Genomic DNA, 23,724 nt, shown 5'->3' on the forward strand with positions numbered 1-23,724 from the left:
TGGATCATCGGCTAGTAAATTTCTAGTTTGCACGTCTGGCCCAGAGGGTGTGTGTCGACAGAGTATCGTCGGCAGTCCTCTGAGGGGTATCCCACGAAGGTAGATTGATCGGCAGGGGAGCGTGAGATCAAGAACAAGAAGGCAACAGAGACACACGAGTTAGACAGGTTCAGGCCGTCAGTATGACGTAATACCCTACTCATATGGTCTGTTGGTTTGTATTAGCTATCGTCTGATATTACGTGTGTTTGGAGGGGGTCCCTGCCTGCCTTATATAGTCCAGGGAACAGGGTTACAAGTCGGTTAGATCTGAGAGATAACCGAAAAGTAATAACTAATTACAGGAATCTTGGGATCATACATATCCTAACAGATCTCGTAATATCTTTGGGATATCTTCTAGATGTCTTGCGGAAAGCGCCGACCAAAGTTGTGCCCCGCAAGGCTTCGTCTTGTGGGCTAGGCCGCCCCTGAGGGCGCAGCCCATGTGGTCTGCCGTGGGTATCCGGGGTCATACCCCCACAGCTAGTCTCCGAGCACCTTGTACATATTGTGCAATGCTATCTTGAGCTTGTCCAAGCAGGTGCGAACAAAGCCGAGCAGTCAAACTCATAGTCCGACCACCGTGATGAGTTGCCGAGCAGTTATGAGCAGTTGCCAAGCAGCGTAAACTGTTTCTGAGCATCACGAATCATAGCCGAGCATCATAACCTAAGCTCGGCTTGCCATAAGGGTGTAAGGAGCTCAAGTTCAGAATCAAAAATTTCTTTGTAGTGGATGAAGTGTGCCCACTTAGAGTCCGACCACGAGGAAGGGAGATAGTCTTCCTCAGCATCGAGAGGTGCGGAGTCTTCTAGAATAAAGCAAGCACATTCACCACGAGATGAAGTGTGCCCACTTAGTCCCCGAGCCTAACAGTAGATGACGTAGTCATATGGTGCCAGGGTCCAAAGTAGAAAAATAGCAAAAGGCCAGCCGAGCAGGCAGCTAGTCCTCAAGCGCAGCCCTGAAATGAGAGAGAGCACATTCACCGCAAGGTGAAGTGTGCTCACTTAGTCTCTGAGCCTGACAGTAGGTGACGTAGTCACGTGGTGCCATGGAGAAAAAAACCGAAGTAATGGCTATACAGTAACCGTTACTAAGCCTCAATAAATGGTGGAGAAGTCGGCGATTATTCGGCAAGTAATAACCAACGGCGGCGATAAATGAGCAACATGGGCTGCAGTTACGCGAAAGCCTAGGCTATGGCCCATTAATCCGCGTCGGAGAATTCAGAAGGGCGCAAACTACGGGCACGGTTTCCCAAAAACCCTCGAATGCGAGAGGGTGGGGAAAGTGCTTTATAACTGCACCGCTGCATCCCACATTCATACCTTTGCCACTCTGCCACTCCGTCTTCATCCTCAATCCTTGTGTTTCTAGATTTGCTTCCACATTTGCTTCCGCCACCAAACCCCAATCACATCAGAGAGATGGCGCCGAAGAAAGGAGCTGCCAAATCAAAGAAAACAAGCCCCAAGAAGGCAAGCGCCGACGCCCAGCGGGACGAAGAGTGGGTGTCGTCATGAACGGGAGAGACGGAGCTTAACAGATTGGTGGAGGCTGGCGTTCTTCCTGACCATGTTACTACCGGATGGTGGCTAGCCCTCGGTGAGTCCTTCCCAACCCCGCATACCGATGAAGTGGTGGTATTCGAGGATTATTTCTGGCGCGGGTTGGGATTTCCTGTTCACCCGTTCCTGAGGGATCTGTTGGAGTTTTGGGTGGTTAGTCTGTGCAACCTCCATCCCAATACCATTCTGCACATCTCAATCTTTATCCATTTCTATGAGGCATATCTCGGAACCCTACCCCATTTCAATCTCTTCTATTACCTATTCTGGCTAAAAGAGAGAGGTGGCGGTGGTTCCAAAGTGGTCGGCAGGGTGTACCTTCAGCTGCGCGATGGGATGGTAGGCGAGTACCATACTGTGCCGCTAAACACATCATTGAAGGGGTGGAACGCTAGGTGGTTCTACATGAAACAGAGCCACGCAGCCATCCGCTACGATGCTGACCACATGAAAGGTCCTAATGGCTAGAGGGGGGTGAATAGCCTAATAAAAATTTCTACAACAACACTTAACAAAATGGTTAGACAATTATGAGGCGAAGCAAGTGTTGCGCTAGCCTACTCAAAATGCAAGCCATCTACCACAATTCTAGTTTAGATAGTATCGATTCACACAAGAGGTATGACACTACCCTATGTTAGTGTGCTCTCAAAGGCTAACTAAAGAGCCACACCAACCAAGCAAGCAAGCTCTCACAACTAGTTACACTAAAGAGCTTGTCAACTAGTTTGCAATAATGTAAAGAGAGCAATCAAGATAGTTATACCGACGTGTAGAGGAGTGAACCAATCAATCATAAGGATAAATAACAATGAAGACCAATCACCTCGGAATCAAAGGATGAACACAATGATTTTTACCGAGGTTCGCTTGCTTGCCGGCAAGCTACTCCTCGTTGTGGCGATTCACTCACTTGGAGGTTCACGCGCTAATTGGCTTCACACGCCAAACCCTCAATAGGGTGCCGCACAACCAACACAAGATGAGGATCACACAAGCCATGAGCAATTCACTAAAGTACCTTTTGGCGCTCCACCGGGGAAAGGTCAAGAACCCCTCACAATCACCACGATCGGAGCCGGAGACAATTACCACCCTCCGCTCAATGATCCTCGCTGCTCCAAGCCGTCTAGGTGGTGGCAACCACCAAGAGTAATAAGCGAAATCCACAGCGAAACACGAACACCAAGTGCCTCTAGATGCAATCACTCAAGCAATGCACTTGGATTCACTTTCAATCTCACTATGATGATGAATCAATGATGGAGATGAGTGGGAGGACTTTGGCTAGGCTCACAAGGTTGCTATGTCAATGAAAAATGGCCAAAGATATGAGCCATAGCCAGCCATGGGGCTTAAATAGAAGCCCCCACGAAATAGAGCTATTGTACCCCTTCACTGGGCACACTGCGCTTTGACCGAACGCTCCGGTGAAACTGACCGGACCCTGGACTCAGCGTCTGGTCCACTGATGGATGCCACATGTCACCAGCTTCAAATGTTGTTCATCAGATTTCAACGGCTATGAAGCTGACCGGTCGCTCTGGCAAAACTGATCAGACGCTGGAGCCTCAGCGTCCGGTCAAGTATAGTAAGGGTCAAAAACCGGTTTTCCTCGACCGGACGCGTCTGGTCCACCTCGACCAGACATAGCCCAGCGTTCGGTGGTAAACCCTAGCCACTGTATCGCCAGTCAGCGCGACCAGACACAGGCAGTCAGCGTCCGGTGCTTTTGGATCCAACGTCCGGTCACTTGACCGACGCTGGCATCTCCTCCATTCTCTTCACCCTTGCTCAAGTGTGCTAACCACCAAGTGTATCACCTTGTGCACATGTGTTAGCATATTTTCATAAACATTTTCAAGGGTGTTAGCACTCCACTAGATCCTAAATGCATATGCAATGAGTTAGAGCATCTAGTGGCACTTTGATAACCGCATTTCGATACGAGTTTCACCCCTCTTAATAGTACGGCTATCAAACCTAAATGTGATCACACTTTCTAAGTGTCTTGATCACCAAAATAGAATAGCTCCTACAAATTATACCTTTGCCTTGAGCTTTTTTATTTTTCTCTTTCTTCTTTTCAAGTTTAAGCCCTTGATCATCACCATGCCATCACCATTGTCATGTCATGATCTTCATTAGCTTCTCCACTTGAAGTGTGCTACCTATCTCATGATCACTTGATAAACTAGGTCAACACTTAGGGTTTCATCAATTCACCAAAACCAAACTAGAGCTTTCACCACATCCCGGAGAATTAGAGGAGCTGATCGGAAACGCCGAACAACGCTGACATGGAGCAAGTGAAGGAGCTTCTTGCCTTGATAAAGGGCATGAGAACCAATGATGGATTGGTAGCGGCAAGCTTTATAGTACGCCACGTGCAGCCCTATAAGGAGAGAGCACATCCAGCCTTCGAGTTCAAGGGGGAACCAATGGTACCCGGGAGAGGCCGGAGATGCTATCGAGGAACGTTTGTGAAGAGCGAGCTGTAAAAGTATTCGCTCCATTTTCCTCTTTCAACATGTCAGGGTATACAAGGCCCTTCAACTACAAAAATCTACCTCCTCAGGTAAATATCTCAGTTGTGTATTCTTGATGCATTTTATCCTTCTTCATTGCCGAGCAGTAGACTGATTTACCTATGCAAAGATCCATTCATAGGATAGGGCGGTGTACTTTTCAAGTGTGTCGAAGGGCAATTGGCCACCCGCTGTGGATGCACGACCAACAACTCAACCTAAAGGAAGTGCCATCAGTATCTCGTAGGACTCTAGAGGCACGAATGTTGGTTGGATGGAGAGTTCTCCCCTGGTGTCGGAGAAAGCTCGAGGGAAGAGGGCAGTGACAGATGAGCTAGCCTAGAAGAGGAGGAAGATGGCGGGTTCTGCTTCCATCAAACCGGGCGGCATCTCGTTTGGCGATGATTAGACCAGTCAAATGCGGAGGACCGTTGTGTTCGACTGGTCGGATGACGATGAAGTTCTGACGAATTCTCCACCGAGCACGAAGGAGCCTCCTCGCAACACTCTCACAGGGAGTCAATCAAGAGGAGGCGAAGAAATCCCTGAGCCGCAGATGAGGGAAGTCCTCGAGCAGCAGACGAGGGAAGTTCCCATATAGTAGACGACGGGAGTCCCTATGGGGTAGGCAACGGAAGTCCCTGAGCAACAGGCAGAGGCAAACTCAGAGCAGTAGGTGGAGAGGGCCCTAGAGCAGCAGATAGAAAAGAGGTCGACTGTGGAGGAGCCAAGACCTCCCCTGCAGAGCACGGGAGTCGACCCCACGGCTGCACCTAGGGGCTCAGGCAGGCACCGTCGGTTCAAGAAATTGAGCCAGCAGACCAAACCGTAAGTATTCTTGTCTTGGATTTTCTTTGCTGGAGTTTCTTAACTTTTGTGGTGACTGACGAGCTGACTTGATGCAGAGCAAGCCATATGATGGATCCAATCCCACCCATCCAAACTGACGAGCAGCCGAAGGCTGGCTCTAGGATGGAGGGAATGCCGATGGACCCCATCCTGGAGTCCCTGGGTACTCATCAGCATGTGGGGGAGCCAATTGCCCCCGTTGGCGAACTTGACGACAGCAAACAGTTGTTATCGACAGTGAATGAGTCAGCGGTAGTGCCCTCAACAACGCTAGGTGCCACCAGGCCCTCTAGAGTAGAAGCTATAGTTACCAGCATCGCGCCAGAATCTAGGGCGAAGAATCTTGTGGTGCCGAAGGAGCAGACGGCGCTCCCCAAGGCATCAGAGGGAATGGTCGAACCCGCTATCCGACCACTAAGTCCCTAGGTGGTGCCTTCGATAGTAGTAGAGGAGGACGAGGTGGAGGAGATCGAGCGTGAGGAGCCTCGACCCCAAGCTATCCGAATCCTCCAAAAGCGTGGCGATGACATAGTAATTGTCGAAGAGAAGGACACCACCAGGGAGTTTAGGAGACTAGAAGCCGCCCTTACCGAGGTGATGAAGCAAATCAAGGTTAGTACTATGTCTGAAATGCTCCTCTTTGACTTTTGTAACCGCATTTCAACATTGTCATTATGCATTTATAGGAGATAACGTGGACTGCCGAACAGCGCCACCAGCTGATAAAGAGGATGGAGCCCCTCGCTGAGGAGAATGAAAAACTCAAAGAGGCAGTGAGCGTCTTAGAGAGAAACATCCAGAGGGCCCGGCGCGAACGAGACCTTGCAGAGTCCAACATGCGGGACCTAGAATACCAGAATGGGGTCCTATCTGAGCGGTTGGTAGCTGCGTCTGAGCAGCTATAGAGCTAGTCCATGCAGATGCAGAGCCAGTTCAAGTAGCTGGTTGCTGTCTCTGGACAACTGAGGAGCGTCTTCGAGCAGTTGGAACAGAAATCCAAGGAGCTCAGAAGTGTATCCGAGCAGAAAGCAGGTAGAGTACATTGGTGAATGCACTTGGTATTGATGAATAGACATATTTTTAGTGGTAACTATTGTGCTTATAGAGCAAGATGCAGAGCTAGGCCAACTACGCCAAGCCATTGAACAACTTTGTCAGGAGAAGGCGAAGGAGTCTGAGCCAGCAGACAAACTGGTCGAGGAACTAAAAGGTGAATACCTCCTGGTCAGAATTACTGTTGAAGTAGTTTCCTTATATGATGGAACATTGTAACGCTTGCAGGCTACCATCATAAAGCCAAGGCATAGTTTGATGTGCTAGTGTAGGAGGCCAGGACCCAAAGGGATAACTTCGACGCTATAGTTGCTGCAATTAAACCGGTGCTTGACTGCGTCGACCTGGAACCGAGTATTTAGCTCGACGGTAGGTGGCAATGTGCGAGCATCGTCATCCAGAGGTGCAAGATAGCATAGGAGAACTTCAAGAGCTTCAACCGTGACGTTGTACTATCCGTTGCTACTCACGTCCTTGTGGTGGTTCGGTCCCATTACCCAGCTATCGACCTTTAGGCGATTGGGGGTGGGTTTGCTGAAGGGTTGAGCGATGCGGAGACCCAGCAGCTAGAGGATCAGGTAGAAGACTCAGCGAAGAAACTAGCCGACGACATAGACCTGTTTGATGAGACTGACGGTGATGGCGGAGCTCAGTGATCTGCTCGGCGATCGTCATCTGTAATATCCTGGCAGTGTAGTTAGAACACGCGAAAGCGCAAAAAACATTTATGTATGTGAGGAATGTTGTGAGGTGCATGGATATGCAGTTTGCTTGTATTTTCGGTGGGAAAAAATCCTCATAGTGTTGACCATGATGCATTTATGCGGAGTATAAGTAGAGTCCGAGCAGTTAGTTCGATACTGACCCCTATGGCCTCAGCTAGCCCATAGTCCATAACATCAAGCATGGAGCCCGTGCACACGTAGGAGGAATAGGCGTGACCAAGGAACCGTAGCCAACCACCCGTAATGCAGAGTGTAGAGCCCATAGCATGTGTAGGGAGAGATCAGAGACTGGGTTTTCTCCATAGAGAACAGAGCGAAACATGTGTTGCTCGGCGATTGTCGAAATAACTTAAAGATATAGATAGTATAAGCGGCGACCGAGCAATTAGCTCTGTACTAAACTCTTGGCCTTGGCTAGCCCATAGTCCATAACATCGAGCGTGGAGCCCGTGGACGTGTAGGATGAACAGGCGTGACCAAGAAACCACAACTGACCACCCATAACGCAGAGTGCGGAGCCCATGGCATGTGTAGGTTGAGACCGGAGACTGTGTCTTCTTTGAAGAGAACAAAAAAGGAAGTACGCAACTTACTGATCGACAAAATATCTTGGAGATTTGGAGCAAAGTATTCGGCGATTTGGAGAAGACTTATTTGGTGATTTTTGGCAAAAATGTGTCGGCGATTTAGAGAAATCATTCGGCACTAACATTGGAGAGTTGGAGAATCATGGTCGGCATAGTTATGTCTATTTCGTATTGGAGTTCATTATGGAGTAGCATAGTGCTCGGCGACCGTAAATGGGGGTTAAACCACAATGGAGAAAAATTGGAGACAATTTATGGAGACCAAAACTTTATTCAACATAAAGTGGAGAGTACATATCTGCAGCGTTTCAAGGATAGAAACATACAAGGTGCTCGATGTGTCATGAGTTAGGAACATCAATTCCATCTGAGTCACACAGGCGATAAGAGCCTGGCCAGGTGACCTCTTTGACGACGTAAGGCCCTTCCCAAGGGGAAGAGAGCTTGTGCATCCCTTCATTTTTTTTCTATGGAGAATGAGGTCGCCGATAGCAAATGAACGACCTTTAACATTGTGGTTGTAGTACCTCCACAAGCCTTATAGATATTTGGCTATGTAGACACAGGTGATTAGGCATTCCTCCTCAGCCCTATTGACGTCCTCTGTCTGAACAGCTGCGGCCTGCTCTTCATCAAAGTTCTCCACCCTAGGTGCTCGAAAGGCAATGTCTGTTGGTAGGATGGCTTCTGAGCCATAGACCAAGAAGTATGGAGACACACTAGTGCTACAACTAGCTTGAGTGCGTAGTCCCTAGACTACAACTGGTAGCTCCTTGAGCCATCTGCCTAGGTGCTTTTCTTCTTTCTTATATAGTCTCTTTTTGAGGGCATCAAGGATCATGCCGTTCGCCCATTCGACTTGTCCGTTGGCTCTAGGATGAGCAATGGAGACATATTTGACGGAGATGCAATGGTCTTCGCAGAAGTCCCAAAAGTGATGGCCAGTAAATGTAGTTCCAAGGTCGGTGATGATGCTATTCGGGAGACCGAATCTATGGATGATGTCTTCGAAGAGCTCGGCTGCTTTCTTTGCAGTAGCCGAAATGAGCGGTTTATACTCAATCCACTTGGAGAACTTATCAATGGTGACATATACGTACCAGAAGCCACCTAGCGCTGGCTTGAAAGGCCTAATCATATCCAGTCCCCAGCATGCAAAGGGCCAGGAAGCTGGGATGGTTTGCAGCTCTTGTGCTGGCATGTGTATTTGCTTAGCAAAAAATTAACATCCTTCACAATGTCATACAAGGTCTTTTGCATCGGAGATGGCTGTGGGCCAGTAGAAACCCGCTCAAAAAGCCTTGCCGACCAGTGTTCTCGAGGCCGCGTGATTGCCATAGGAACCAGAGTGAATTTCGAGAAGTAGCTTCACTCCCTCTTCTTGGGTGATGCATTTCTACAGAATCCCTTCCTTGGCACTTTTCCTCAACAAGTTGCCATCTACCAGCACGTAATGCTTGCTTTGTCGAATTAGGCGTTCGGTTTTAGTCTTGTTGGTGGGTACTTCGGTGCTGGTGAGGTACTTGATGAATTGTTCCCTCCAATTGGCGACCGGCGAAGGTACCGATAGTACCAGCTGCTCGGCGGGGGGAACTTCCTGTACTTCCTTAATGGACGGCACCAGGAGATCTTGAACGAAGACCCCCAGTGGACTCACGGCGTGAGAAGAGACCAACTTGGATAAATGGTCAGCGAGCTGATTTTGGTCGTAGACCACGTGGTGGTATTCGATGCCATAGAATTTTCCTTCAAGCTTCCTGACTTCGGCGCAATATGCATCCATCTTCTCGCTGGAGCAAGACTAGTCTTTGTTAAGCTAGTTGATGACCAGTGCGGAGTCCCCATATACCATGAGGCATTTGACGCTGAGCTCATGGCTATACATAGTCCATGACGACATGCTTCATATTCGGCGGTGTTGTTGGAGGCTGAAAAGTGTATCCGAAGAATGTATCAGAGCTTATCCTTTGTGGGCATAATGAATAGAATGCCCACACCAGCACCGTTGATGTTAAGGGCGCCGTCAAAGTACATCACCAAGTGCTCGGGGCAAGTGGCGGCGATGGGCTCTTGAATTTCGGTCCACTCAACGACAAAATCAGCGAGCGCCTAAGACTTGATCATAGGCCTACTTCTAAATTCAATGGAGTAAGTGCCAAGCTCGACAACCCACTTGATGATACGGCTATTGGCCTCTTTGTTATGGAGGATGTCCCCCAAGGGGAACTCAAAGACCACGACGACCTTGTAATACTCGAAGTAGTGGCGAAGCTTATGCGATGTAATCAAGATGGCATATAATAGCTTTTGGACCTGAGGATAACGAGTTTTGGGCTCGTTAAGGACCTTGCTGATGAAGTATACCGGACGTTGCACCTTATAGGCGTGCCTGGCCTCCTCACGTTTGACCATGATGGCTGTGCTGACGACATGGGAAGTGGCGGCGTTGTAGATCAGGAGAGTTTCATCTGGCCATGGCGCCGTCATGATCGAAGGCTTTGTTAGGAACACCTTGATCTGCTCAAAAGCTATATCTACCTCTTCCGACTAGTAAAAGCGCTCAGAGGCCTTGAGGAGTTTGAAGAACGGTAGCTCTTTTTCGCCAAGGCACGATATAAGCGGCTTAAAGCAGCCATGCAGCCTGTAAGTTTCTGTATATCCTTGATGCATGTTGGCCATTTCATGTTGGTGATGGCGGAGACCTTGTTAGGGTAGGGTTCGATGCCACGAGCGCTGACAATGTAGCCCAGCAGTATATCGGATGGAACTCCAAAGATGCACTTTGAAGGGTTCAACTTCCATCAGTACTTTTTTAGGTTGGCGAATGTTTCTTCAAGGTCGGCAATAAGATTGTCGGTGGTCCTAGACTTGACGACCACATCGTCGATGTAAGCCTCGACATTGTGGTCGATCTGTTGATCGAGGCACATCTGAATGGCCCTTTGATAGGTTGCCCTAGCGTTCTTAAGTCCAAAGGACATGGTGGTGTAGTAGTTTGCTCCAAAGGGCGTGATGAATGACGTCTTGATCTGGTCTTCTTCCTTGAGGGAGATCTGGTGATAGCTAGAGTAATAGTCAAGGAAGGAGAGCAGTTCGTAGCTGGTGGTGGAGTCTACAACCTCATCTATCCGAGGCAAACCGAAGGGGTCTTTAGGGCAGTGTTTGTTAAGATCAGTGTAATCAACGCATATTCTCCATTCCTTATTCTTTTTTCGAAAGAGAATAGGGTTTGCTAACCACTCAGGATGATACACTTCTTTTATAAATCTGGCAGCTAAGAGCCATTTTATTTCTACCCTAATAGCCTCCTTCTTGTCTGGCGCGAATCGGTGGAGTTTCTGCTTGATTGGTTTGGCGGTCGGTGAGACATTTAAGGAGTGCTCAATCTTCTCCCGTGGTACCCCTAGCTTGTCTATAGGTTTCCAAGCAAACATGTCGGCGTTGGCACATAGGAAGGAGATGAGCGTGCCTTCCTATTTAGGGTCAAGGTGAGCCCCAATCTTCACGATCTTGGAAGGGTCGTCAAGGCTGAGGCCGACCTCCTTTATTTCCTTAGACTTGGTGGAGGCATGGGGAGGCTCCAGCTCTGGGATCTCCATGTCATCGATGGGCAATGTCTTGGCTTCAGTGACCACGTTGGCCATCTAGATAGAGAGGTCGGTGGCTTTGGTGAGAGCGAGACTCTCTGTCTCGTAGGCATAGGCAATGGAGAGGATGGCCTATAGGGCCAGAACTCCTATAGGCGAAGGCATCTTTAGTACCAGATAAGCATAGTGCGGTATAACCATGAACTTGGCCAGAGCTGGCCGACCAAGTATGGCATGGTAGGCGGTGTTGAAGTCAGCGACGTAGAAGTTGACGTGTTCGACGTGGTAGTTGTTTGACGTGCCGAACTGTACTAGTAGGGTGATCTCCCCTAGCGGTTTGGAGGCCCTGCTAGGTACCACACCCTAAAAGGAGGAGTTGGAGGGAGTGAGATCTGATAACCCAAGGCCCAGCTCCTTTAGGGCTCCGGTGAAGAGGAGATTCGGGGCACTCCCACTGTCCACAAGCACTTTTCTGAAAAGCACCTTCTAGACGATTACGTCGAGGACGAGGGGGAAATGCCCTATGTAGGGGATGTCCACCCACTGGTCGGCCCTGCTAAAGGTGATGGGTACCTCAAACCATGGGTGATAGCTTGGGTTGGCGGTGTCGTCTTCTGTAGTGACGAAGAGCACCCACCGTGCGGTGAGCTTCCATTCTATCCTGCTTTTGGTGGTGGCGAGCCCCCCAAAGATGGTGGCGACCACCTTATCGTGGTCCTGGAAGGCATTGTTGTTACCCCTAGGTGGTCGGCGGTCTTCGGCTCTGTCGTTGGCGTCGTCTTCTAGCCTTTTGTCCTAAAATTCCTTAGCCAGGCCAAGGCAGTTCTTCATATTTTGTTTGGCGTTCTTGTGAAGAGGGCATGGGCCGTCGAGGATCTTTTGGTACTGCTCGTCATAGTTGCGCTTGGCACGAGGTTGATTGATGGCGATGACAATGTGGTCTGGCCGGCGGCGATGATTTTGGCTAGGCTTGGGTCCTTCTGTTCGATCACGGCCACTGTCACAATGGTAACTGTGGTCGTCGAAGCGGTGGTCATTGTGGTGTCGGTTGGCGGGGCAGTCATCGTAGCGATGAGGTTGGCGATGAGTGACCGCATCCTCATTGAAACACACCTCGGCTTCCTCGGCGTTGGCGTACTGGTTGGCAGTAGTGATCATCTCGCCAATGCCTATGGGCGGCTTGCGGTTGAACTTGGAGCGAAGCTCACAATGGTGGAGTCCTCGAGTGAAGGCGATGATGACCTCAGCTTTCATGATGTTGGGAATAGAATTCCTCATCTCAGAAAAATGTTGAATGTAGCTATGAAGGAGCTTGGATGGCTTCTGGTTGATGTGGTTGAGATCATGCTTGGTGCCTGGCCGAGTACACGTAGCCATATAATTGTCTATGAAGACTTTTTTAGCTCTTCCAGGACCCGATGGAGTCTGGGGCAAGGCTAGTAAACCAGCTCATGGCGGGTGGCGTGAGCATGATGGGGAGATAGTTCGCCATGACCCTAGTGTCTCCTCTGGCGGCAAGGACAGCGGTGGCATAAGCCTTGTAGCCACTGTGTTGGATTCATCCTTCCCTTGTAGGGCTCGACCCTAGTGATTTTGAAACCACGAGGCCATTGGAGTGTTTGAAGAGCCCTCGTAAATGCTGGAGGCTCTTCGGGGTTGTGGTTGGTGTCAGCTATAGCGTTGCCGATGTCGATTTGCTCGAGAGCTGAGTCCGGGTTTCCGTACTCCTACTCGTACTCCTAATGGTGGTGCACTTCATCTTCATGGCGACCGAAGCGACGTTGCTCGATACGCCGTCATGTGTCCCGGAGATTGCTAAGGTGCACTTTAGCATCCTGTTTGACCTCCTGCTTGTGTTGGCGATGGTGTTTGACGCGATGGCCCCCGGCTCCCCCCTGTAGAGGCAGTGTCTAGTCAGTGAAACGACTTTGACTGGGGCAGTGATTGGATCTCGGGGCAGCTGATCGGTGAATCGTGCTCATGGAGCACGAAGGTCTCTGATCCTCGTGAATCTCATTAACCTGATAGTGTGTCGCTTTAAGCATGGCGGTGACCTTGGTGAGCTCGGGCATCTGTGGGAGGCGGGCGAGCTCATTGGCGGCCACTGCCAGATTGGCGCTTGGAGTCTTGAAGATGTCGTGGCCATCAACGCGGAGAAACTCTTCGTTGAGGTCACAGTGGAGTGGAAGTGGCCTTCCTTGTGAGTCGAGCTGATTATTTCGAGCAGCCTCAGCCCATGCAATAGCTGCCTTGTTTTCTCGGAGCTACGCGCGGTTGATGTTCTGGTTCTCACGAGTGACATGTTCCTCCTCGGTATCGCCATTCTGAGGAGGGCTATCGACGCTGACGTTGAAGATCGCACCACCCTGAAAGGGTGGGAAAAGGAGCTACTCGATGATGGTTTCGGCTAGGGTCTCCGTAGAGCCCTAAGACTCGAAGCCCGGATTTTCCTCTAGGATGGTCTGGAGGGTCGCTCCGGGGCACCGGCCTATGTGTAGCATGTTGATAGCTGACGGAGGTTGAACGGTGAGCTAGTCGGCGAGTGGATGGGCATCTCCCACCTAGTCGGTGAATTTCCCCCTCAGGGCGCCTTGGTAAGTAACAGTGATGTTGGTGAGCCTGAAGGGTAGAGCCACAACTCCTAGAGTTTTCTGAGCAACCTCCAATAGATCTAGATTGGAGGGTGGTCTGGTCGGTGCTGAACCAAAGTATCCAGGGCCAATTTGGCGACGGAGAGGCAATCAGCGAGCTTCAGACCGACCCGGTCGATGGATTCGATCAGATCGTCATTGTTGATCTGTGTCCTTTGGTAGCAAGGAAGCAGACGATGGGTCGTTGATGAAGGCGACCTCAGAAGTGGTTCCAAGATTAGATCTGCAGTTGCAGTCACGGGGGTGGTCGGCGCAGAAATGATCTACACTGGCTCGAGGAGCTCTCTGACTCCATTAGCGTTGATGATCCATGAGATGGATCCGACCGTGAAGATCTGGCTGGCTGAGGAAGGAACGAAGAGCCTATAGAAAAAGCCATCTTGCTTGACAAGGAAACAACATATTATCGGCGGTCCTCTAAGGGGTATCCCACAAAGGTGGATTGATCGGCAGGGGAACGTGAGATCAAGAACAAGAAGGCAATAAAGACACACGAGTTAGATAGGTTTAGGCCATCAGTATGACGTAATACCCTACTCCTATGGTCTGTTGGTTTGTATTACTATTGTCTGCCCAGAGTTTGGTCACTTGTTGAGCAGCGTCCAGTCAGTAACCGAAACCTGATCAGCGTCCGATCAGCATTGATCGGACGCGTCCAATCAGGATTCTCCCTCTCTAGGACCTTACAGGAGTCGATCAAATGCTGGCCCTCAGCATCTGGTGACTTGACCTCTCAGCATCCAGTCACTTCCAGACGTTTTCACCTTGGTCAAATGAACTGATCGGACCCTGAGCCAGCGTCCGATCACACCAGAGTTAGCGTCCGATCAGTATTTGACTCTCCATTCACTTCTAGCTCTCGATCATATGTGAATGAAGTTTGCTCCATTGGATCAAAGGGCTATTTTGGAGCTACCTAGTGCTAGTTTTAACAAGTGTGCACCACACCTAACTCACTAGACTCACCTAGGTCAAGCTACCCGTTCATACCCCCTTAATAGTATGGCCAAAGGAAAAACAAAGTCCTAAACTACTCTAAGTGTCTCTCCAACTCCAATCGACACTTAGAACTAGTCCATCCTTAACCTTGTTGTCCATGCTTTGAAAACCGAAATGATTTCCATCGTAGGGGCATGACAACCTTGATTGCCCATTCGATCTCTATTATTGTGACCTAACTTAATTGTTTTTGCAAAACACACGTTAGTCACAGTAATCACGTATTGTCATTAATCATCAAAACCCAACTAGGGGCCTAGATGCTTTCAATCTCCCCCTTTTTGGTGATTGATAACAATACTACCTCGAGTATGTGAAAGAGATGAGGTTTTTAACATGCTTGGTTCATATAAGCTTTTGGCAATAAGAACAAAAGAGTTAGGCAAGCTTATATGACCCAAGCCAACATGATGTACTCAAAAGATATGAAATAAGCATGAGTACAAGTAATGAAGCTCATTTGCATCGGAGTAAAATGTGGAAGCAAAGGCAAATGAGCCTAGCACAAGTGATATGACATATAAAGAATTCAAAGTAGAGAGCACACATGTCATATATCACGATCACGTAGATATCACTATCACATAAATATAGTAGTAAACATGAATGCATAATGTATCACACACACAAATGCATAATAGTGTATCTCACATATAAAAACTCCAAATGTAATAGATAAGCTAATATAATAACTAAGCTCCCCCTAGATATGTAGCTCCCCCTAAGCCTAACATTCTCGAACCCTCTCCCCCTTTGGCATCAAACACCAAAACCTAAGGGTCAGTCGGCGGGGTTACAGCGGACGAGCTAGGCGCTGAGGTACAAGGAGGGAGGTGGAACTAGGTGCCATCATCATCTGATCCTGAGCTCTAAGCTGTCTGACCCTCTATAGCTAGAAGTGATGCTGAAGCAGTCTGGGTCAGATTAGGAACTAGTGCTGCTATAGGCTGTGCTGGTATAACTGAAGTAGCCGGCTCTAATGATGCCACTAAGGAGGGGAGTGTCTCTGTAGTCACTATGATAGGTGCAGCCATAGAAGGACCTAGAACATGCAGTTATGGAGTGGGATGCCCTGTCAACTCACTAAAGGAGGCTCCAAGACTCCTAGAGACTGAAGTGTCTAGCACTAGCAGCGACGACGTCTGTGCTGGTGTGAAGCCCATCTGAAGTGGTGTGAACTGTAGAGCTATCACTGGTGAAGCAAACCACTAGGACACTAGCTCTATAGGTGAAGCATACTGTGCTGGTGGCTATCCCTAACTCTGAAGCCCACTAGGCTGTAACGCTAGAGTCATCGAAGTGGTGGCAGGCTGACCAAGCTGGGGCAAAGCCTATGGCAGTGGGGCCCCAATCACTGTCACTACATGCTGCATGAATCCAAGAAGCTGCTGCTGCATGAGGATCTGCTATTGATGCATGGCCTGCTACTGCTGCTGTAGAGCCTATGTCTACTGCTAAATAACTAGCTACTGTCGCTGAACTTGTCCTGCCGAGTCTAGAACTGAGCAAATGTAGCAGCTATCTCCTGAGCCTGTCGTGCCTGGTCCTACCTCATCCGCTCAAGTATAGCAAGAAGAGCAGGGTCTATTTGTGGGGCAGGTGGTGCTAAACTAGAGCTACCAGCCTCAGCATCATGTCGTCGTGGAGGCATCTGAGGAATGGGCTGGTAGTCATCATCAGAACTATCACTAGGCTCGCTAGTGACCAACCCCTCCTGCCGAGCAAGCAACTCCTCCTCTATAACTACAATACCCCTGATAATATCATCCTGCTGGGCTGTAGTCTCTAGCATCTCTGGACGACGGCATGGCTGGCTAGGTGCCTGTGGTGTACTATGGTGGATCATCTAGGTCAGATTATAAGTAGGAAACTCTGTAGTGGCACCACTGTACTCAGCAAGCATCTCAGATGACCTAACTGTAATGGCTCTATGGATAAGGAATGTGATCCAGTGAGCATAGGGTAGCTGCCTGTGACCTCTGAAGCCCTCAGCTATAGTGTCCTCCATCTCTAACAGAAGAGGATCCCAAATATAAAAAATTGTCTGCTGCATTAGAGAGTTGAGAAGCCATAGCTGAATACGAGTCAATCCCTCTCTATATCTCATCCTTGGAAGTAAAGTCCTCCTCATGATAGCCTCAATCACGCGAGCAATGGGAGTGAGATCACTAGGGTTCCTCTACGATCCCTCACCAAAGGGCTTTATGAAATAGTGATGAACCAAGTCCGTAGGAGGCACCATACCACCATGAGGGCATCTGGGGGTGTAGTCTGTCTATAGCAAACCTCATGTAACCTAACAAGCTACTCCTAAAGTCTGAGTATCTCCCTGACCCTAGTGCTCATCAGCCGATAGTCTCTGCCTCTGAATGCAAAGTGTATAAACATATGCTGTGGGTCAATCTAGAGAGAAGCATAGAACTGACGAACCCAAGATGGAACATATAATCTGGTCTATCCAATCAAGTCTGTCAGCCCCGACAGATATGCAAGGTAGGGGTGAATGTGCTCTCCAGTTGTTGCAACAATAGACTCGATGTTGCACACTCTCTATGATCTAAAGACTGTTCCACTGTTGAGATAGGTATTATAGAAGTCCTCCTACAAGGGTGTACAGAATCCCTCTGATGCTCTCTCATCCCTCCTGGGTGGAAACCACACCTCAAAGTCCTCGAACCTCAGCTGCTGCACCTGCTTGGCCGTGGTGGCCCTCAGGTCAAGATGGGTCACTAGAGGTAGACCCTATGGTCAAGGCGGTGGACGAGAACCCCTCCTCTGAGTGTCTGCCCTCGGCGTGATAGGAGCACGAGTATGACCAAAGTGGCATAACTATGGCTGAGGTGCTAGCTCTGTCTCCTCGACTAGCTAGACCTACTCACCCTCCTGAGTATGTTGTGCTGGCTGTGCCTCCCGAGTCTGCTATGCTGGCTGAGGCTGCTATTGTGGCACCCCCTAAGGCTAAACCTCATCAATGGCAACACGCCGTCCTCCAATCATGAGAGTCCTAGCTGGACCACCATGAAGGCGCTCAACTTGCTCAAGTGAAGCCCTCGCTTCTGGTGAAAGCTGATCAGCAATCCGGACTCCACTGCGAGCATCTCCTCTCTTAGCACGCTCTGCGGCCTCTATAACTGCAGTGGCTCTCGCTATATCTACATCTAGATACTTGCGCTTCCTTACTGCCAACTTCTTTGTCTCCTTTCCTTTTGGTTCTGCAGGCTGGCAAGGCGGGGGCCTCAGATCCTCATCACCGGGACCACCTCCGACATTCTTCGTACGAGCCATCTGATGGATCAAAGAAGAATCAACTGCCGCTGACAAAGATCAACTGTCACATTCAAGGCTTGGCCTCGTTCTGTACTCACGAGCTTGGCCTCGAGTTAACTGATAACTGCCACTGACACGTCAACGAAACTGACTCGCTGCACAATGGAATAGATAGGATATACAAATAATTTAGATTATGCATATATAGATATGAAACCCTAATAGAGCAAGCAATTAGGTATGAAATTGAAACGCGGGCTTGCTACCTGATGAAATGGCAAAACGGTGAGAAGAGGTACGAACGGGGAATCACCAGATCGGCAACGAAGCTAGGGTTCCGATGATAGCCTTGAGATGCGAAGGTCGAGCGATGCAATGGTGGTGAATCGATGGCTAGGGTTAGCACTAGGTGGCTCTCTGGCGATGGACAGCACAGCACGCTAGCACTAGGCCTTGCTGCTAGCACGAGCGAGGATGGCACGGGGCGGCGCTGCGGTGGTGGCTGGCGGCATAGGATGGCAGCATGGGCAGGCGGCGGTTGGTGGCGGCACTGTGGGCACCATGGCGGTGCTAGGGCATAGGGCGGTGCTGTGGTGGTGTGCGGCGACATGGGGAGCTGCGCAGCACGACGATGCTAGGGCGCAGGGCGGCACTGTGGTGGAGTGCGGTGGCGCGGGGAGCTGCTGTGGCGACGGTGGTCGCATGGGAGGCAGCTAGGGCTCGGCTACGGCACGGATGTGGGTCAAGGGATGATGGCGCAATGGTTATAAGGGGTCCCCCGTGGGATGAAATAGGAAATAGAGAAAGAGATCTGAAACCGCATGATTCCTATTGACCGGACGCTCCAGTGGCAGCGACCGGACGCTGCCACCTAGCGTCCGGTTGATTCCAGAGAGGTCTAATACCTCTAGAATCGCGACCGGATGCGTCCAGTAGACACTGACCGGACGTAGCTCAGAGTCCGGTCAATACAGCTTTTGTCTTCTCCACATGACCGGACGCTGAAATCCTTCTGATCGGACGCTGAAAGTCAAAGTCCGGTCACTCCTTCGTAGCAAATTCACCTCCTATGAACTGACCGGACACTGGACTCTAGAGTCTGGTGCAGCGTCCAGTCACTCTTTCTTTAGTAAATCTTCAAAGTCCTTCATGCTGCCTGTTCCCAATCAAGTCCCAACTTGAATAAGATCTAAATAAACACCAATTGGGACTAATGTGAGTGACCTCTCTCAAACCCTCATGTTTTTTAAAAACATTTTGCCTTAGGCTATAGTTCTTTTTAAGAAAATAGGCAATAAGAGGGCAATTTAAAGACAAACGACAAAACAACATTCGTGCATATGCAATGCAATACTTGTAAGTAAATCTAGTTGCTTGTCTAGTTTAATCCAAGGTTAAGCTTCTTCACACGCTTTTCGGCGGTTATCTTAACCATGTTAGACAAGCCCTATATGCATTATGAAACATTAAACATATTGTATATTACAATGCAATGCAAGGGACAACACAAGCTCATTTTTTAGTGAAGTTACTAAAATCAAGCACATTGAGCTCATTCCGCAATCTACAAAATGTTGCCTCATCTAGCGGTTTAGTGAAGATATCTGCCAATTGATCCTTGGTCCTTACACCTTCTAGTGATATATCATTTTTAGCACCATGATCTCTAAGAAAGTGATGGAGGATATCTATGTGCTTGGTGCGAGAGTGTTGAAGCGGATTATTTGTAAGTTTTACCGCACTTTCATTGTCGCACAAAAGAGGTACTTTATCTAGAACTACACCATAGTCTAGCAAAGTTTGTTTCATGTAAAGTATTTGTGCACAACAAGCACCCACGGCAATGTATTCCACTTTGGCGGTGGACAATGCCACACTATTTTGTTTCTTGGAGGACCAAGACACAAGTGATCTACCAAGCAAATGGCACCCTCCGGATGTGCTCTTTCTATCAACTTTGCAACCGGCATAATCCGAATCTTAATAGCCAACTAATTCAAATATAGCTCCTTTGGGATACCAAAGGTCAATGCTTGGTGTGTGCTTAAGATACCTAAGGATTCTTTTTACGGTAATTAAATGAGTTTCCTTAGGATTAGCTTGAAACCTAGCACACATACACACACTAAACATGATGTCGGGCCTAGATGCAGTCAAGTATAACAAGCTACCAATCATAGAGCGGTAGAGAGTTTGATCAACCGGGTTACCTCCCTCATCTAGGTCGAGATGTCCATTAGTTGGCATTGGTGTCTTGACTGGCTTACATTCATCCATCTTGAATCTCTTGAGAAGATCATTAGTATATTTCTCTTGAGAGATGAAAATCCCTTCTCTCATTTGCTTGACTTGAAAACCAAGAAAGAATGTAAGCTCTCCAATCATTGACATCTCGAACTCCTTCGACATCAATTCACCAAACTCTTTGCATGAATCTTCATTTGATGATCCAAAGATGGTATCATGAACATACACTTGACAAATGAAGATATGCCCATTAAGCTTCTTGGTAAATAGTGTGGTGTCGACCTTCCCAATTGTGAAGCCCTTCTCAATGAGGAAGTCCCAAAGGCGCTCATACCAAACTCTTGGGGCTTGCTTAAGCCCATATAATCCCTTGGACAACCTATAAACATGATTAGGATATCTAGGGTCTTCAAACCTGGGAGGTTGATCAACATAGACAAGTTCATTAATAAAACCATTTAAAAATGCAATTTTCACATCCATTTGATAAAGTTTTATTTTATGATGTGATGCATATGCAAGGAGGATACGGATGGCTTCTAATCTTGCAACCGGTGTAAAGGTCTCTCCAAAATCCAAACCTTCAACTTGAGAGAACCCCTTTGCTACTAGTCTTGCCTTGTTCCTCACAACAATGCCTTGATCATCTTGCTTGTTTTAGAACACCCACTTTGTTCTAATGACTCTTGCACCTTTTGGCCACTCTTCAAGAGTCCAAACTTCATTATGGGTGAAGTTGTTCAACTCTTCATGCATTGCATTTATCCAATCTGGATGTTGAAGAGCTTCTTCTACCTTAGTAGGCTCAAAGCAAGAGACAAAAGAGTGATGAGTAATAAATGAAGCAAGCTTTTGTGATTGAGTCATTACACCCTTTGATGGACTCCCTATGATAAGATCTTGTGGATGATCTTGAAGTAGAGGTGTATTTCTTCTATTGACCACTTGAGGAGGAGGTTGTGGAGCATCAACATCTTGTGCTTGTACCACCATTTGATCATGAGAGACATGAGTGTCTTCATTTTCTACTCTCCCATCTTTATCATCATCTTGTGGCACACTTGATGAAGAAGGTGGATCAATCACTTGTATATCATCTTCGTCATCTTTAGGCTTGATGTCTTCAACCGGAATGTTCTTTATAGCCTCCCTCAATTGTTCATCACCTACATCATTAAGATTCTCATGTGCTCCTTGGGAGCCATTAAATTCATCAAATTCCACATCATATGTTTCTTCAACCAAGCCGGTGGCATGATTAAATACTCTATATGCTTTGGACTTTGATGAGTAACCAACAAGAAAACCAATATCATAATGTCTTTCAAACTTTCCTAGGTGTTGCCGCTTCTTGTAGATGTAGCATTTGCAACCAAACACCCTAAAGAAGGAGACGTCTGGCTTCTTCCCATTGAGCAACTCATAAGGTGTCTTGCTAAGGAACTTTTGAAGGAATAGGCGGTTTGATGTATAGCATGCGGTGTTGATTGCTTCCGCCCATAGAGCTTCGAGGGTGTTGTACTCATCAAGCATTGTTCTTGCAAGAGTGATCAATGTCTAGTTCTTCCTCTCAACTACACCATTTTGTTGAGGAGTATATGTTGTGGAGACCTCATGTTTGATTACAACTTCATCACAATAAGCTTCTATGTTTGTGTTGTCAAACTCCTTCCCATTGTCACTTCTTATCTTCTTGAGCTTCACTTCAAATTCATTTTGTGCTCTCTTGGCAAACTTCTTGAAGTAAGATGCAACTTCGAATTTGTCATGAAGGAAGAATACCCATGTATACCTTGAATAGTCATCAACAATCACAAGACAATAAAGATTTCCTCCCAAACTCTTGTAAGTTATTAGTCCAAATAAATCCATATGAAGGAGTTCTAGCACTCTTGCGGTTGACATGAAAGCTTTTGTTGGATGGGTATTTGCAACTTGCTTGCTGGCTTGACATGCACTACAAAGCTTGTCCTTCTCAAACTTCACATCCTTCAACCCTCTCACCAAATTATTTTTTATTAGCTTCTTGAGTGAGCTCATCCCAACTTGAGCAAGTCTTCTATGCCATAGCTACCCAAGTGTTGTTTTGGTGAATAGGCATGTCTTCAAGTTTGCATCTTCAGAGGTGAAGTCCACTAGATATTGGTTGTTGTATCTAAATCCTTTAAATATCACATGATCATCATCCTTCTTGGATACAACAACTTCCTTCTCGGTAAACAAACATTAGAAGCCAAGATCACACAATTGTCCAATGGATAGCAAGTTGAAACTCAATGAAGCAACATATAACACATTGGAGATGGAGTGATCATTTGATATTGCCACTTTGCCCAATCCTTTGACCTTGCCCTTTGAGTTATCTCCAAATGTGATTCTTTCTTGTCCATCTACTTCTTCATCTAGTGAGGTGAACATACGAGGATCACCGGTCATATGTTGTGTGCAACCACTATCAATAACCCAATGACTTCCACTAGTCTTGTAGTTCACCTACATACAAGAGATCAAGCTTTAGGAACCCAAACTTGTTGAGGGCCCTTCACCTTCTCAACAAGTGACTTTGCAACCCAAATTTTCTTAGGCCTATTCTTGTTGGGAGGACCTAAAAACATGACTTTCATCTTTTCACCAGAATTCTTTCTAAGCATGTAGTGAGCATTGAAGGCAAAAGGTCTAGCATGCTTAGGCAAGGGTTGTGGTGGTGGAGTTTGGCACTCATGAGCAAAGTGGCCTTCTTGTCCACACTCAAAACATCTCTTTGGCTTTGGCTTGGACTTATGTTGTTGTTGAGCTTGAGCCTTCTTCTCTTGATTTGCCAAGTACCCAATGCCACTTCTATCCATCTTCATGATGGTGTTCATTAGTAGCTCACTTTGAAGATGCTTGCCTCTAGTGAACTTGCTCAATTCAATCTTAAGATGCTCTTTCTCCAACTTGAGCTTCTTGTTTTCTTCCTTGAGAGCATCATTGTTTTTCTCTTCCTTGAGCTTCTTGTTCTCATCTTTGAGCTTCTCATTCTCAAGGATCAAACCATCATCGTGAACAATAGTTTCTAGCACAATAGACTTGGTAGTTTTGAGTTCTTCAAGATCTTTCTTGAGCTTTTCATTGTCATTCTTGAGCTTGACAAACTCATCATAATCATCGGCCTCAACCACTTGCTTGCCCTTGCTACTAGAATTTTGCTCAATGCTCTCAATAATCAAGTCATCACATGATGTAGCTATATCAATCTTAACAACATCGTTAGTAGCATCATGTGGCTCTTGGATAAGAATTCTTGAGCAATAACAAGATTATCATGATTAACCTTAAGAGTAGTTATTCTTCTCTTAGCTTGTTGTGGCTAGTGATGAGCTCATTATGTGTTCTCTCAAGTTTATCATGTTTTTCTTTAAGATCTTTCTTAGAAGATTTGAGCTCCTTGAGTTTGGATGATATAGCATCATTTGCTTCTCTAAGCTCAACACTAGCCTTTTCCGCTATATCACATTTGGCTAAAAGAGAATCATTTTTAGCTTCTAGATTTTCATTTTTAGCTCTAGTTTTTATAATGATCTTAGTGTATTGTTTTAGCAACCTAGCAAGATCATCCTAAGAAGGTGATTCATATTC

Source organism: Miscanthus floridulus, chromosome 17, assembly GCF_019320115.1.
Source record: "Miscanthus floridulus cultivar M001 chromosome 17, ASM1932011v1, whole genome shotgun sequence".
Classification (NCBI taxonomy): Eukaryota; Viridiplantae; Streptophyta; class Magnoliopsida; order Poales; family Poaceae; genus Miscanthus; species Miscanthus floridulus.